At 43.1% G+C, this 18455-nt stretch overlaps 1 protein-coding gene across 2 annotated transcripts in view; it reads left to right on the top strand.

Moving 5' to 3' along the window:
• The window catches only part of LOC122554946 (cysteinyl leukotriene receptor 2-like), a 98337-nt gene that overhangs the window by 61898 nt on the left and 17984 nt on the right, over window positions 1-18455 (top strand). The gene's annotated exons all lie outside the window — the stretch shown is intronic.

Here is an 18455-nt window from a genome sequence, read left to right as displayed (position 1 = left end):
TGTGGCTGAGTTGCTGGTGCAGGGAGCAAGAATTCACACTTTTTGCTCCATTGAGATCTTTTCGAGGTAAAAGTGACCTGTATAAGTGGGATGGGTTCCAGAATTGAAAGGGACTAATATCCTTCAGGGGAAATTTGCTAGTGTTGGGAGGCTTTAAACTGGAAAGAGGAGGTGGGAATCAAAGCGATTAGTGAGAAAAGTCTGAAGCTGGTACAGTACATAAGGGGAGCAAGTCTAGTAGCTAATGCAGAAACTAACTTGGCAGAGAACGAGGTAAAACTGATAAATTAAGCTGCATTTACTTCAGTGCAAAATGCCTGACAGGTAAGGCAGATGAACTCCAGGTATGGTTGTGTACATGGGATGGAGATGATATAGCAGTTACAGAAACATGGCTCGGGGATGGACAGAACTGGCAACTTAATGCACCAAGGTTCAGACGCTATAGGAAGGATACCACAGGCAAGGTTCCAGAAGACTGGAGATTAGCCAATGTTGTTCCCTCTGTTAAGAAAGGAAGCAGGGATTATCCAAGAAATTATATCCTTGTGAGCCTGACGTCTGTGGCAGGGAAGCTCTTGGAGAAGATACTATGTGACAAGATATCTGCACATTTGGAAGAAAATGGACCAGTTAGTGACAGACAGCATGGTTTTTATACAGGGAAAGTCATGTCTCACCAACCTGATTGAATATTTTGAAGAGGTAACAAAGATAATTGATGAGGGAAGGGCTGTGAATGTTATTTATATGGACTTTAGTAAGGCATTTGACAAAGTCCCACATGACAGTACAAAAACTAAAATCACAAGGGATTTGGGGTGGGCTGGCTAGATGGATACAAAACTGGCTTGGTCATATAATACAGAGGGTCATGGTGGAAGGGTGTTTTTCAGAATGGAGATTGGTAATTAGTGGTGTTCCACAGGGATCAGTCTTAGGTCCTTCGTTGCTTGTAGTATGTATAAATGATCTGGAGAAAAATGTAAGGGGCCTGATTAGTAAGTTAGCACATGACACGGAGATTGGTGGAGTTGCTGATTGTGCTGATGATTGTGAAAGAATATAGCAAAGTATGGATAGATTGACGACTTGGGCACAGAAATAGCAGATCAGGTTTAATTCAGACAAATGTGAGGTGATGCACTTTATAGGATCAAATTCAGGTATGAGTTATACTGTAAATGGCAGAACCCTTAGGAATGTTAACATACAGACAAATCAGGGCATGTAGGTCTACAGTTCCCTAAAAGTGGCAACACAGAATGCCAAGGTGATTAAGAATGCATATGGTATTCTCGCCTTCATCAGCTGGGACATGGAGTTTAAGAGTTGGCAAGTCACGTTGCAGCTATTTAAAACCCTTGTTAGGTAGCATTCGGAGTATTGTGCGCAGTTATGATCACCACGCTACCAGAAGGATATGGAAGCTTTGGAGAGAATGCAGAGAAGGTTCACCAGGGTGTTGCCTGGTCTTGAAGACACTGGCTGTAAGGAAAGGTTAAAAAGGCTAGGATCGGTTTCACTGGAAAGATAGTGGCTGCGAGGAGACCTGATAGAGGCCTGAAAAATTATCAGAGGCAGAGATAAGGTGGATAGTCAGAGGCTTTTCCCCAGGGTTGAAGTTTCAATTACAAGGTGGCACAGTTCAAAGTGAGAGGGGGAAAACTTTCAGACAGATGTGAGAGGGAGGTTTTTCATAGAGAATGGTAGGAGCCTGGAATACACTGCCTGAGAAGGTGGTGTGAGCAGGCACATTGGTGACATTTAAGAGGCATCTATGAGAATGTTTATCGAGTATGAGCAGGTAGAGAAAGAGTTAAGTTTTGAGTTTTGTGAAATAAGTGGTTCACCTGAGCATGACTCAGATCAGATAAGAACTTGCAGTTAACAATGGGGTTCTGGAGGTGAGGGTAATGGGTTAACAAGCTGGAAAAATATTCATTATGTATAGCCATTTAACAATATTAGAAGCATTCAGTATGTAAGGTCAGTTTAACAAGGTGAGAAGTATTCATTATGTGAAGCCAGTTAAGGTTAAGAACATTCATTGTGTAACAGCAAATGGTTTAATCTTTGCTATTGACACTCGCTGATTGTAACGGTCACCCAATCAATATGTATGTTGCCTTCTCTGGATGTTCCTCCCTGTAACACGACTATATAGTTCATTAAGAAACTGCTGTTCCAGAGAAGACCATGACTCATGTCTCTGTGCACTTGGACAATTGTTCTCTCTCCCTCAAGGGCCTGGAATAAAGATGAAGGAGGTAAAACACTGTGTCTTTGAGTATGTTGCTTCAACTAGGGTGGGGGGGGGGGGGCGGAAACGGGACAACACCTGACTGGTTACATGTACAGGGGGGAATAGAGGGATAAAAAACCAATAGGGCAGAAGGTTTGTTTTTGTAGTTTAGTTAGGGCATGACAATTGGCATTGGCTTGTGGGGCTGAAGGGCCTGTTCCTGTGCTATATTTTCTTTTGTTCTTTTGATAGAAAGGGAGGTAAGAGAGGAGGGGTAATGGTGGTTTTGGTGAGGGAGAAGATTACGGCTGTACTTTGCGAGGGTATTCCTGTGAGATCATCCAGTGAAGTTACAAGGGTAGAACTTAAAAATAAGAAAGGATCACCTTGTATTATCATTCCCCCAGGGCTTCAGTGGCTTCACCTAGTGAAGGAGCAGTGTTCCAAAAGCTTGGGATTTCAAATAAACCTGATGGTCTATAATCTAGTGTTGTGGGACTTCTGACTTCATGATATTTGTTTCACTGATAGCCACAAGGGAGGTACTGGAAGACAGGAGGGTGGCTAATGTGGTGCCATTATTTAAGAAAGGGTCTGTGAGGAAAAGCCAGCGAACTATAGACTGGTGAGCCTTACATCAGTGGTGGGTAAGTTACAGGAGGGAATTCTGAGAGAGAGTTTTTTTTTAAGATTAGATTACTTACAGTGTGGAAACAAGCCCGTCAGCCCAACAAATCCACACCAACCCTCCAAAGAGCAACCCACCCAGATCCATTCCCCTACATTTACCCCTTCACCTAACACTACAGGCAATTTAGAATGGCTAATTCACCTAACCTGCACATTTTTAGACTGTGGGAGGAAACTGGAGCGAACCCACGCAGACACTGGGAGAATGTGTAAACTCCACACAGACAGTTGCCTGAAACAGGAACTGACCCCGGGTCTCTGGCGCTGTGAGGCAGCAGTGCTAACCACCGTGCCTCCGGGCTGCCCTATACGTGCATTCGGAAAGGCAAGGACTGATTAGGGATAGTCAGCATGGCTTTGTGCATGGGAAATCATAACTCACTAACCTGATGGAGTTTTTTTAAGAGATGACAAAGTAGATTGAAGACTTAGTGGTAGATGTCTATATATAAGGTTTTGCATGGTAGACTGGTTAGTAATATTAGATCACATGGAGTCCACGGGGAGCTAGCCAATTGGATACGAAATTGGCTTGAGAGTAGGAGACGGAGGGTGGTCGTGGGGGAGGTGGGGGTGGGGGAATATTTTTCAGACTGGAGGCTTGTGACCAGTGACTTGTGCCACAAGGATCAGTGCTATGTCCATTTCTTTTCGGCATTTCTATGAATGATTTGGTTGTGAATGTCAGGTTTATGGTGTGACAATGCTGTTCCTTTAACAAAGTGAGGTTGTCCTTGGTTTTTTCCAAAAGTGTTGAATGCGGCAGAGTTGCCAAGATGTCTGGGTTCATTTACTTGAAGAAGCTTTAAAGTTTTAAAAATATCACTTGTACAATGAAAGTGAGTGGCCAGTTTTCCCAGCTCAGCTTGTTTCTTGTTTGTTTTGGGTTTTCAGCATAGAGTCATGGAGATGTACAGCACGGAAACAGACCCTTCAGTCCAACCTGTCCATGCCGACCAGATATCCCAACCCAATCCAGCCCCACCTGCCAGCCCCCGGCCCATGTCCCTCCAAACCCTTCCTATTCATAGACCCATCCAAATGCCTCTTAAATGTTGCAATTGTACCAGCCTCCACCACTTCCTCTGGCAGCTCATTCCATACATGTACCACTCTCTGTGTGAAAAAGTTGCTGCATAGGTCTCTTCTATATCTTTCCCCTCTCACCCTAAACCTATGCCCTCTATTTCTGGACTCCCTGACCCCAGGGAAAAGACTTTTCCTATTTACCCTATCCGTGCCCCTGTTCAGAGCTGCTGGTCAGTTGTTAGATGGGAATCTGAAAGAAACAGCGGCATGGAAGAAGGTGTTTCATGCTGAATCCCTCTGACATCTCTCTCTCCCAAGTAAGACCCTGTGTTTGATTTTACCATTTTTTGCCAAGGGGTGTTTATGGGGATTGTCACAGGAATTTGGAACAGCATCTTAATGATGCTGGGATAGTCTGTTGGGTTTTTGGATAGATTGTTATTCTGTATTCTGTTCTCTTTTATTTGTATTTCATTCAGAACTAGAAAGGTCGGCCCTGGGCTACCTTCTTGAAGTGTTTTGGGGGGCTCTGGCCAGGTATACACAAAACTGGAGACTCATTGTGGGATTTGTTCTCCAGTTCCGATTTGAGATTAGGGTTGCTGGACTCAAAGGCAGCAAGTAGTAGGTAGTCTTTTGGGTGTTGATTTCGGTTGGTTTGAACAGTGCTTGGGATAGCAATTGTTCTTCCAGTCACTAAGAATCTACTGGGGGTGAACTTTGGAAGCAATAGAAAAGGTGAATAAATCTAAGCTGCTGGAATTAGCAGACAATTTGGAGTTAGAGCTGCCTCCTTCCATGAGGAAAGGAGGATAATTACAGTAATAGCTCAGCATTTAAATTTGCTGGAAACACCATCAGAATCTTTAGAAATGGCTAAAATGTAATTGAAAATTAAGCACTGTAAGTTAGATTACTTACAGTGTGGAAACAGGCCCTTCGGCCCAGCAAGTCTATACCAACCCTCTGAAGAGCAACCCACCCAGACCCATTCCCCTACAGGCCCTTTAGCATGGCCAATTCACCTAAACTGCACATCTTTGGACTGTGGGAGGAAACTCATGCAGGCATGGGGAGAATGTGCAAACTCCACACAGACAGTTGCCCAAGGCAGGAATTGAACCCAGGTCTCTGGCACTGTGAGGCAATAGTGCTAACCACTGTGCCACCGTGCCACACAGGCAAAAGGCAAGGAAAAGGCAAAATAAATTAAACTTTGGATTATGATTAAAAGCAGAGGAAAGAGAAAAGGAACAAATCACTTTAGCAGAACAAAAAGGAGAGAGAGAGGGGAGAGAAGAAGAAAGAGAGGGAGTTTGAACTTCAGATATTGGCACTTAGACGGGAAAGTCAGCTCAAAAAGATGAAGATGAAGGCTGAAGGTAAGCTTACTGAGAAAGAGTGAGGATGAGCAAACCCATGAGAACCAAAGGCCTGGTCAGAATCTGTTTAAATATATTCACGTGACACAGATGATCCAAGATGGTGGCGATCTGAGGTCTGCTTTGCTGAGCTCTGCATCTCAACTCAGGCAAAGTAGTACTCTCACCGCCCCACTTAAGTTATTTCTGTGAAAAGTTGGCATTTAAAGAGTTGTAGAACTTGTATAAATTTAGTATAAAGTCTGTTCTATTAAAGAAATATGATAAAAGGCAAAGGTTCCAACAAGTCCCAACACACGAGGCACTCACTGGAAACGTCGGACACTTCCACAGCTGCAGATGCAGCTCTTTCCACCAGTCTATTGGAGTCGCTTACCCACCAGACCCTGGCTACGGAGTTTGTGAAACCGCGAGACATGATTGAGTCATCGAAGAGAAGTTCCGTGGTTAGGCTGGACTCGATTGTGGCCATGCCTCACAAGCACAAGGAGCAGCTGGAAGGTCTTGGATGCCGAATGGAAGAAGTTGAAAGAAGAACCGCAGCTTCGGAGACCGTGATCAACTCTTCAAAGGAAAGGATTCAAGTACTGGAGAAGCAGGTCCTTACCTTATTGGAAAAAGTCGACGACCTTGAGAACAGAGGTAGGCGGAAGAATCTCCGCATCGTGGGGTTACCGGATGGAGTAGAAGCTGACCAGCCAGCGAGCTTCTTTGAAAGCTGGTTGCCACGATTTCTTGGTCTGGAGGCCGAGTCGGACTGGTGAAAGTTGAGGGCTCATCGGGTCGCAGTGCGCAGGCCCAGCTCAGACCAGCACCCTCGCACAGACCTAGTATGACTCCACAGTTGCAGTGACAACGTTAAAGTTATGGAAACCTCCAGAATAAAGGCAAAGGATCCACAGGCCCTGACTTACGAAGGTTCCAAGATAATGTTTTTTCATGACTTCTCTGCAGCTGTTATTTGTAAAAGGAAGTCCTTTGATAAAGCCAAGAGAAGACTGAGAGACCTTGGTATCCAGTATTCTCTGAGATATCCAGCGATGCTTCATATCACTTATGATGGGTCTGTGTGTTCACTTCAGAAAAAGTGAAAAATGTTTGGATACTTCAAAATAAATCGGATAACTTAAATGGTGTAGACAATTGTTTCTTTTTCCTTTCCTTTCTCTCTTTCCTCCTCTTAAAGAAAATGTTTCTGAAATTTTCTGATATTAATGGGTGTTAATGTATATTTGGGATGGTAGAGTGTCTACTTTTAATTTCCTGGTTAATTTTTTTTTCCTCTCTCCTTTTTTGGCCTGAGCCTGGGATGTGGCTCAAGCTAGAAGGAGTTATGAAGGTGTTTTTAAGAGATATAAGTGCCCCGGTGGGCAGGGGGAGCGCCCCTTATTAAGTGGTATGGTGGCTCAGTGGTTAGCACTGCTGCTTTATAGTGCCAGGGACCTGGGTTCGATTCCCACCTCCGGCAACTGTCTGTGTGGAGTTTGCACATTCTCGCCGTGTCTGCGTGGGTTTCCTCCTGGTGCTTCGGTTTCCTCCCACAGTCCAAAGATGTGCCGGTTAGGTGAATTAGCCATGCTAAATTTAGATTAGATTAGATTAGATTACTTAAACAGTGTGGAAACAGGCCCTTCGGCCCAACAGGTCCACACCGACCCGCCGAAGCGTAACCCACCCATTCCCGTACATTTACCCCTTTACCTAACACTATGGGCAATTTGGCATGGCCAATTCACCTGATGTGCACATCTTTGGACTGTGGGAGGAAACCGGAGCACCCGGAGGAAACCCACGCAGACACTGGGAGAACGTGCAAACTCCACACAGTCAGTCGCCTGAGTCGGGAATTGAACCCGGGTCTCCGGCGCTGTGAGGCAGCAGTGCTAACCCGGGTTCAATTCCCGCCTCAGACGACTGACTGTGTGGAGTTTGCACGTTCTCCCCGTGTCTGCGTGGGTTTCCTCCGGGTGCTCCGGTTTCCTCCCACAGTCCAAAGATGTGCAGGTCAGGTGAATTGGCCATGCTAAATTGCCCGTAGTGTTAGGTAAGTGGTAAATTCAGGGTATGGGTGGGTTGCGCTTCGGCGGGACGGTGTGGACTTGTTGGGCCGAAGGGCCTGTTTCCACACTGTAAGTAATCTAATCTAATCTAAATTGCCCATAGTGTTAGGTGCATTAGTCTGAGGGGAATGGGTCTGGGTGGGTTGCTCTTCGGAGGGTCGCTCTTCGGAGGGTCAGTGTGGGCTTGTTGGGCCGAAGGGCCTGTTTCCACACTGTGGGAACCTTAAAAAAAAAGGTGCCGTTTAGTTTGTTGGCTGTTTTGTATACGTAGATATTAGTATGTTAGTTGTAGTAGTTTTAGTTTGTATTTTTTAGGTTTCATGAGTTTTTTCTATGCTCAGCAATTGATACGTCAAACTCTTCCTTTTTTTGGAGTTCAAACGATGTTAGAGAGAGTCATGGCTAATTGTATCCTCAAATGGTGTACCTGGAATATAATAGAGAGCCATTCGCCAGTTAAGAGGAAAAAGGTGCTTTCTACCCTTAGAAAGGAGAGGGTGGGCATTGCACTTTTGCAAGAGATGCATCTCGATGATAAGGAACATCTGAAATTGCAGAATGGGTTTGATCAGGTGTACTCCTCCTCCTTTAATACTAGGAGCAGGGGAGTTTATTATTAGGAAGAATCTTTCATTTAATTTGCTAGATCAGATTAATGATGAGTATGGAGTATTGTCATTCTTAAAGCCTCAATACATGGAGAAGAGTATGGTAGTTTGAATGTTTATTGTCCCCTAGCACACCCCTTTAATTTTTTGTAGATGCATTCTCTAAACTGATGGGTCTTGCACTGCAGCAGATAATTATAGGGCAAGACTTTAATTGCCTCATGGACCCCACAATGGATAGAGTGCCTAGAGGCCCAACACTTTCTTTACATTCTAAGCAACTAGCGGACTAGTGGGATTGGTGGATGTCTGGATGTGTTTCCACCCCATGGGTAGGAACTTTATGTTCTTTACTAATCCACACAAGTGTCATTCTAGGATTGATCTTTTCCTAACCCTGCATTATCCTTGGATTCGGTAACATCCTATACAATTGGAAATATCACTATTTCCAACCACACTGCAGTATGTTTAGAGACTGAGATTCAGGGCAATATTGCAGGCTCTCAGCACTGGCAAATGGATCCCTTTATTCTTAAGGACAGTAAGTTCATTAAATATTCCTTCAGTGAATTTAAGGTATTTTAGACACCAATCCGCATGTGGCCAGTAACCCATCTATTCTTTGGGAGACTGCTAAGGCTTGTTGCAGAGGGATAATTATTTCTTTCTCTGCCAGAAGGGGGAGCAGCAATGCCTTCTTGAAGTGCAGTGGAAGACCGCCAAGAAGGTTTATTTTGATAAGCCATCAGTGGCTAAGCTGCAGCAGGTTACAGCTCTTCCATCCATCTTGAATTCCATGCTTACGCAGACAGCAAGGAAGGAATTTTCTTTTGCGAAACAATGACTGTTTGAACGCGGTGATAGGCCAGGCAGGTAGCTAGCATATCTTGCCAGGAGAAAGAATGTCCCCCACAATCCATTACCTCAATTAGGGATGGGACTGGGATGGTCACTTGTGATTCTAAAAAGATCAATGCTGCATTTCGGAAATTTTATTTTGAACTGTACCAGTCTGGAGGTTGTGAGGATGGATGGGCCAAGATGGAGTCTTTCTTTAAGAACCTGGATCTTCCAGGTGTTACCTCTGAACAGGCGTCTTTCCTTAATGCCCATTTAACAGTGCAAGAAGTACAGGAGCCTGTGAAACAGATGCAGAGTGGAAAGATGCCTGGCTCTGATGGTCATTCTAGCAAGTTTTACAAAGAATTTTTACATGTATTGTCGGGGTCAATGTTAGGCATGTATAATTACTCGTACAACTATGATTGCCTTCCGCCATTCTTAAAAGAGGCTAATATTTCTTTCTTTAGAAAGGGAAGACCCTAGAAGAATATGCCTCCTATAGGCCCATCTTACTTTTAAGTTCTGATTTTAAAATTTTGTCTAAGATTCTTGTATTAAGATTGGAAACTGTGCTACCTTCCATTGTTAAAGACTACCAGACGGGTTTTATAAAGGGCCGTAGATCCTCTAATAATGTTAGAAGACTGCTGAATATGATTCAAGCATGCCAGCAGCAGTCGGTGCAGGGATTAGTGGTCTCCTTCGATACAGAAGAGGCATTTGATCGGGTTGTGTTGCCATATCTTTTTTATTCCCTTGAACGATTTGGATTGGGGGAGGTTTTTATTAGGTGGGTAAGGGTCCTCTATAGTGATTCTCTGCTGGCGGCTCTCACCAATGGTGCGAGATCTAGTAATTTTAATATTTGTAGGGGCAGTCGACAAGGCTGTCCTTTCTCACCATTACATTTTAGACTGGTGATTGAGCCGCTGGCAAGGCTATCTGTAGGGATCATATTATAGCTGCCCCAGAAGTAGGATCAAAATCGCATAAGATCATGTTATACATGGATGATGGTCTTGTTTTTTTTTGTCAAATCCAGTGGTCTCAGTACTCCATTTGATACAATGTATTGATTTTTGTTTAGCTCCTTTTTGGGTGATAAGATTAATTCCTCAAAATCAGAGGCCATGGGGGTCTTAGAAGAATATTTGATGTGGACGGTGAATTATACGGGGTTTTTCTTTATTTAGGCATCTTTGTTACTCCTGTCTTTGATCAGTTGATTAAGGCCAATTTTGCCTATTTGTTTGACAGGATTAAGCAAGATCTTGAGCGATAGCAAGTGCTTCCAATATTCTAAAATGAATGTCCGTCATAATTTACCATACCCTATATGAATGTTCCCCTTAATTTTTCTGAGGCAAACATTCAGTGACTTAATGGATGGTTTAGCTTCTTTATTTGGCACCATAGGTGATCTCTTATTAAGCTGGCTAAATTGCAGTTGCCTCATGGGTTGGGGGAAATGGACCTCCTGGATATTAAAAGATATCAATTAAGTTCCCTTCTATCCTTCTACCCAGTGACTGGGTTTGTGAGGACCTGGTGTCAATATGGCTAGATATTGAGGCCTCCCAGGCAAAATGTCCCCTCGTTAATATGTCGTTCATAGATAAAGACAGTTAAGGAATATTGCTGTAGTCTGAAAATTATTAATACTGTTAAGGCATGGAGGGCAATGCGGCAAAGTGAGGGTAATACATCCAAAACATCCTTTCTTATGCTGGACTTTCAGCTGGGGATAATGGACCCTGTATTTAAGCTTTGGGCAGCTAAGGGAATCTCCTGTTTGGGGGATTTATTTGAAGGTGAAATAATGATGCTCTTTGACCAAATAATCCATTAGTATGGTTTAGCTAGCAGAGACCTTTTTCTTTTTTCAAGTCAGGGATTTTATTCAAAAAGGGACCACGCTTTTGACTGATCCCTACAGATCTCTTACAAAGAGGATGCTTCATGCTAAAAGTGCACTCTCTATTAGCACTCTTTATCATATGTTAGGGGGTGATCTTTCAGATGACATTGAGTGACTTTTTGGGGTTTGGGAGAAAGAACTAGGGGTTGAGGTCTCTGAGGAGACATGGGAGGACGTTTGCGAAAATGTGAGGAAAATTTCAATCTATAATAGGACCCATGCCATGCAGCTAAAGATTCTGCAGAAGGTTCATTTGACCTCAGACTATGTCTCAAAATTTAAGGTGGGAGTATCTTCATTATGTCCTAAGTGCAAAATAAGTATTGGTACTCACTCATTGTCTGTGGTCTTGCTGCAGACTCCACACATATTGGAGTGCTGTGGCAGGAGTTATAAGAAGGTTTTGAGGACCCTATCTCTCTACTCCTGGGTCTACCCAATACATCTTCTCTAGACACTCATGGGAAAAAAATGTTTTTAATACCCACATTTTGTGTAAGGAAAAATATTCTAATGTGTTGGGTCTCTGAAAGCCCCCGGGTCTGTCAGATTGGCATAGGCTAATCATGGAACATATTCCTTTGGACTTTTTTATGAATGCGGTACACTAGTAAATGGAATTTTTTTTATCGGATATGGCAGCCCTTTTTGGACTATCTGGATGTAGATTTATCCGCTATCTTAACTAGGGCTTTTGTGTAGCCATGACGATCCAATTTAGTGAACTTTATGCCCTTGAAGGGAGAATTTCGAATAAACTAGTGTGTATTACTCAATGCTCTTGGACATCAGGAGCTAATGTTTTGTTGTGTTGAGCTGTTTTATTTATTTATTTATGACTTTTATTGATTTGCTTATTTTGTACATGAGTATAGTTGTGTTTTGTTTGTGTTGTTGTCCTCTGTTTTTGTTTTATTTATTTATATGTAGGGTAATGTTTATTGTAAGTTTTGTAATTTTATAAAAAAAAGTTCTGTTTTCATTAAAAAATATCTATTCAAAAATACTCACACTGCCTAAATTTGAGAAAGATGTAGAAGCCTTTTTCAACTCATTTGAGAAGGTGGCTAAACAAATGCAGTAACCAGTGACCAAGGGGGGTTTTGTTGATCCAAATAAAACCTGTCGGTAGAGCTAGTGAGGTATTTGCATCGCTATCAGAGGAGGTATTTGGGGCATATGAGAAGGTGAAAAAAGCCATTTTACATATGAGCTTGTGCCAGAAGCCTACAGACAGTGTTTCAGGAATCTAAGGAGGGACCCTGGTGAATTTCTACATTGAGTTTGGAAGGATCAAACAAAGTAATTTTAATAGGTGGATAAGGGCATTAAAAATAGAGCAAACCTATGATGCTCATTGACGATTATTTTGGAGGAGTTCAAAAATTCACTTCCTGAGGTAGTGAGAACTCATGTGGAAGAGCAGAGAGTTAAAATGGCAAGGTTAGCAGCTGACATGGCTGATGATTGAGTTGGTTCATAATTCAAAGTTTGGCTTACATCATCAATTTTAATCCATGAGGGATCGAAATTGGGAAAAAGAGAAATCTCCATGTGGAAAGGAAAGGTAGATCTTGGTGACGATCATAAGGATAACTTACCACAGGGTAAAAAGGGAACCCTTGGAGGGGGGATAGAAGTTAAAAAGCTTCGGTGTTTTCACTGCAATAAATTGGGCCACATGAAATCACAGCGTTGTGGATTAGGAAAAGCACTGGAAAGCCAGATGTAGAAAAAGAGGATAAGCAAGTGAATTTTGTTGGAGTGGTAACTGAAAGCACAGTGGAGGTTAGAAAGCTGCACCAGAATGTACAGCTGGTCAGAGGTTGGTTCAGGCAGAAATGCCAGATCTTCTTTAACCATATATCCGTGAAGGTAACATTTACTCACATAGGCCAGGAGCAGCAGGTAAAGAGGTTACAATATTAAGAGATAAAGGATCCTTGCAAACTTTGGTGTTGAAAGATGAGGAGATATGTACCTCTGAAGGACTATTCCCAGAAAAAAAGTGCTAGTAATAGGATTTCATGGTGAGACAAGAAGTGCTCAATTTATGTAGAATTAGTTTAAAGTGTCCAGTGAAGAGTGGAGAAGTCGTGGTGGGAGTACTGGACAAACTCTCAGCTCCAGGAATACAGTTTGTCCTTGCTAATAATGTAGCTGGTTCACAGGTAGGAGTGCTACTATGTTTGAAAAGCCAGTGGAAACTCAGGCAACGGAACTATTGCAGGACATATATCCTGGGATTTTTCTCAACTGTGTGGTAACGAGGACACAAAGTCACCAGTTGAAACAGGAGAGATTAAAGTGTACGGATAGGAAAGTTGAAGTGGAATTAGCAGAGAATCTGTTTGATCAAATGGTTGAGACAAACCAGGAGCATATAGATGACATAACAGACCTCTTTAATTCGGAGAAATTAACTGAGTTACAGCAAAAAGATCAGAAACTAAACCAATTGTATCAAAAAGCATTCACAGAAGAATCTAGATGTATTCTGGTCTGCTCCTATCTTAAGAATTATATCTTAATGAGGAATTGGTGACCATCACATATTCAGGCAGATGAGAAATGAGTAGAAATTCATCAAATCATATTGCCAATGGTTTATAAAAAGGTGTTGCAGGTGGCACATGAACTGCCAGTAGGGGGTCATTTAGGAGTAAGACACACCCAAGCTGAAATACAAAAACATTTTTACTGACCTAGACTGCACAAGGATGTAGTTGAATCTTGCCGGATATGTCATACATGTCAGGTAATCAGAAAACCACAGGCAATAATAAAATCCGCACCTTTAATAGGTATTCTTGGTTTTTGAGGAACCTTTTACAAGAGTCTTAATTGATTGAAGAGGAACCTTTTACATGAGTCTTAATTGATTGCAGAGGAACCTTACCTAAAACAAAAAGTGGGGTTCAGAAATTATTAACAATAATGGATGTATCCACTAGACATCCAGAGGCTATTCAATTATTCAATATCTCAGCTAAAAGGATTGCAGAGGAGTTACTCAAATTTTTCACTAGATATGGATTACCCACAGAGATACAATCAGATTAAGGGTCAAACTTCACAACAAAATTATTCAAGGAAATTATGTTCAGCTGAGGAATAAAACAATTCAAATTGACTGCATACCATCCAGCGTCACAGTGAGTGATAGAAAGGTGGCATCAGACATTAAAGACCATGTTGAGGGTTTATGGCCAAGACTCTAAAGATGATTGGGATAAAGGAATTCCGTTTGTACTTTGTGGCATCAGAGATGCACCAAATGAATCGACCGGATTCAGTCGGAATGAGTTTTTTGGTGTGAAGTGCTAGGACCGCTAGAGTTGATTAAGGAGAAATTGATGAGTCAGAATTCAGAGACCACATATTTGGAGTTTGTGTCACATTTTAGGGAATGGTTAAATAGAGTGACGGAGTTGACTGGACAGAATTTAAAAATATCACAGCGTACAATGAAACAGGAAGCAGACAAGAAATCAAAAACTTGCAATTTTACTGTCGGAGATAAGGTGTTGGTGTTACTTCCAGTGATAGGTGAACTTTTAAAAGCAATGATTTGGAGGTGTCGGTGTTGGATTGGGGTGTGCAAAGTTAAAAATCACACAACACCAGGTTGTAGTCCAACAGGTTTATTTGGAAGCACTAGCTTTCTGAGCGCTGCTCCTTCATCAGGTGATTGTGGAGTATAAGATCGTAGGACACAGAATTTATAGCAAAAGTTACAGTGTGATGTAACTGAAATTATATATTGAAAAAGGCCCAGATTGTTTGTTAAGTCTCTCATCTTTTAGAATGGGCATGTTGGTTTCAGTTCTTTCATATGGAAATTCCAGGACTTCCTTAAAGTTACATTCTCAAGTGAACTTTAACAATAGGTGCCATGTTGGCCCAGATAATGCATTTAAGGTGTGAGGTGCCCTGTGTGAGGCTGTCTGTGCCCCAATGTTCAGACTGATTCTAATCTAAAAAAGGGATTTACAGAATTTTACATATATTCATGCAGTTTTTGAACAAAATAAAATATAATTCTGCAAGCTGAAATTCACCCTACAAACTTACATATGTGTGTCTGCAGGGATTGAGTGTCTATGAGAGAGTGTGTGTACGTATGTACGTAAGCATAAAGGGGTGTGAGAGGGAACATGTGAGAGTGTAAGTGTGAGCGTATGAGAGAGAGCTTGTGTATGTGAGAAGATCTGTGTGAGTTATGGGTCTGTAGGAGTGTGTGTGTGTGTCTGTATGTCTATAGGGGTGTCAGTGTATGTGTGTTAGTGTGTGTTTGTCTATCTGTGTAGTGGGGTCACCTGTAGTGTGAAATGAACCAAAGGTTCCGGTTGAGGCCATCCCCATGGGTACCCAACTTGGCTATCAGCCTCTGCTCAGTCACTTTGCATTGCTGCCTGTCCCGAAGCCGGCCTTGGAGGATGGTCACCTAAAGGTCCGAGGTCAAAGGTCCCGGACCGCTGAAGTGTTCTCTGATTAGGAGGGAACACTAATGTCTGTTGATTATTGTGCGGTGTCCATTCAACCGTTGCCATAGCCTCTGCTTGGTCTCACCAGTATACCATGCCTCAGGGCATCCTTGCCTGCAGCGTATCAGATAGACAATGTTAGCTGAGTCGCATGAGTACCTGCCGCACACATGATGGGTGGTGTCTCCATGTGTAATGGTGGTATCCGTGTCAACACTCTGACACGTCTTGCAATGTCTCCTGTGAAGAGGTTGTATGGTGTTGTCCTGAAAGCCGGGCAGTTTGCTGCGAACAATGATCTGTTTGTAGTTTGGTGGTTGTTTAAAAGCTTGGGGAAGGTCTTGGTGAGGTGCTCATCCTCATTGATAATGTGTTTCAGGTCATGAAGAACATGGCGTAGTTTTTCAGCTCCTGGGAAGTACTAGACAATGAAGGGTACCCTGGCGTTTGTAGCTCGTGTCTATCTCTTTAGGAGGTCATTACGGTTTCTTGCTGTGGCATGTTGGAACTGGCGATCGATGAGTTGAGCATTGTACTCTGTTCTTATGAGGGCATCCTTCAGTACTTTCAGATGCCTGTCACCTTCCTCCTCATCTGAACAGATCCTGTGAATGCATAGGGCTTGTCCGTAGGAGATGGCTGTTTTAATATGTTTTGGGTGGAAGCTGGAGAAGTGTAGCATCGTGAGGTTATCTGTGGGTTTGTGGTAGAGTGAGGTGCTGAGGTGCCTATCCTTGATGGAAGTCCAAGAATGAGACAGATACCAGAGAGTAGTCCATGATGAGTTTGATGGTGGGATGAAACTCTTTGATATCACTCGTAGTTGTTTCAGTGACTCCTCACGGGGTCCAGAGGAAAAGCATGTTGTCATTATACCTGGTGTACAGTGTTGGATGGAGGTCCTGCGTAGAGAAGAAGTCTTGTTCGAACCTCTGCCAGAAAATGTTGGTATATTGAGGTGCAAATTTAGTCCCCATGGCTGTTCCATGTGTCTGGATGAAGAAGTGGTTGTCAAAGGTGAAAATGTTGTGATCGAGGATAAAGCAGATGAGTTGTAGGACAGTACTTGGAGATTGGCAGCTGTTGGTATTGAGTACTGAGGCTGTTGCTGCAATGCCGTCATCATGGGGGATGCTGGTGTAGAGTGCTGAAATGTCCATTGTGATAAGGAGTGTTCCCGGTTTGACTGGTCCACGGATGCTGAATTTCTCTAAGAAATCTGTAAGATCGCGATGAAACATATTAAAACGGCCATCCCCTACGGACAAGCCCTACACATACACAGGATCTCTTCAGATGAGGAGGAATTTGACGGGCACTTGGAAGTACTCAATGATGGCCTCATAAGAACGGGGTACAATGCTCAACTCGTTGACTGCCAGTTCCGACGTGCCGCAGCAAGAAACCGTAATAACCTCCTCAGGAGACAGACACGCACTACAACCGAAAGGGTACCCTTCGTTGTCCAGTACTTCCCAGGAGCCAAAAATACTCTTGTTCTTCACAGCCTGCAACACATTGTCAATGAGGGTGAACACCTCGCCAAGACCTTCCCCACACCTCCAATTCTCGCCTTTAAACAGCCACCAAACCACAAACAGATCATTGTTCACAGCAAACTGCCGCTTTCAGGACAACTCCATACAACCCTGTCATAGTAGGCGCTGCAAAACGTGACAGAGTGTGGACACGGATACCACCATTACACGTGGGGACACCTCCCACTATGTACGTGGCAGGTACTCGTGTGACTCAGCCAACATTGTCTATCTCATACGCTGCAGGCAAGGATGCCCTGAGGCCTGGTACACTGGTGAGACCGAGCAGAGGCTACAGCAACAGATGAATAGACACCGCACAACAAACAACAGATAGGAGTGTTCCCTCCCAATTGGAGAACACTTCAGTCCAGGACATTCGACCTCGGACCTTCGGGTGACCACCCTCCAAGGCCGACTTCGGGACAGGCAACAATGCAAAGTGCCTGAGCAGAGGCTGATAGCCAAGTTGGATACCCATGGGGATGGCCTCAACCGGGATCTTGGGTTCATGTCACATTATAAATGACCCCACTGAACTGCACTACTCACATGCAGACACACACACATGCAGGCAGACACACGCAGGAAGTTGAACCTTCATCAGAAATATTCAACAGTTGAGAAGGAAACTTTGAGCTTGGTGTTGGTGTTACAACATTTCAATGTTTATGTTACCAATAATGTATCTGAGACAATCATATATAGTGATCATAATCCATTGAAGTTTGTGGAGAAATTTAAGGACAAAAATGTATGTACAGTGAAGAAGATTATCTCCAAGTACAATGGGACCTTGACCAGATGGGCTAATGGGTCAAGGAGTGATAGATAGAGTTCAGATAAATTCAGATAAATGTGAGGTGTTGTATTTTGTTAAGGCAAATGGTAAGTGGTTAGTGGTAAGGTCCTGGACAGCATTGCCGAATAAAGAGACTTAATGATGCAAGTGCACAGTTCCTTGAAAATGGAGTTGCAAGTAGACAGGGTGGTGAAAAAGGCCTTTGGTACGCTTACCTTCATTGGTCATAACATTGAGTATAGAAGTTGGTACATCATGTAGTACTTGTACAGGACATTGGTGAAGCCACTTTTGGAATACTACACACAGTTCTGACCGTCCTTCTAGAGGAAGGATGTTTTTAAACATGAGGGTATGGAAAAGACTTGTAAGGATGTTGCCTGCACTGGAGGGTTTTAGCTATAGGGAGAGGCTGAATAGGCTGGTGCTATTTTCCCTGGAGCATCAGAGAGTGAGGGGTGACGTTATAGAGGTTTATAAAATCACGAGAGACATGGAAACAGTGAATAGCCAAGGCCATTTTCCTAGGATGGGGGAATCCAAAACTAGAGGACATAGGTTTAAGGTTTGAGGGGAAAGATTTAAAAAGGACCTGAGGCAACTTTTTCACACACAGGATGGTGCGTGTCTAGAATGAGCTGTGAGAGGAAGCAGTGGAGGCTGGTACAATTACACCATTTAAAAGATATCTGGATGGTATATGAATAGGAAGAACTTAGAGCAATGTGGGCAAAATGCAGGCAGATAGGACTAGATCAGATTGGGATGTCTGGTCAGTCAGATGAGTTGGACGAAAGAATGTGTGTTGGTGCTGTATGTCTCTGACTCTTGAAATATCTCGATACGAACC

This window comes from Chiloscyllium plagiosum, unplaced genomic scaffold, assembly GCF_037043375.1.
Source record: "Chiloscyllium plagiosum isolate Xiang-an unplaced genomic scaffold, Cpla_swu_hap1 HiC_scaffold_12, whole genome shotgun sequence".
In the NCBI taxonomy this organism is placed as follows: Eukaryota; Metazoa; Chordata; class Chondrichthyes; order Orectolobiformes; family Hemiscylliidae; genus Chiloscyllium; species Chiloscyllium plagiosum.
Note: the sequence above shows the minus strand (reverse complement) of the source record. Positions and strands in the feature narration are given on the sequence as shown.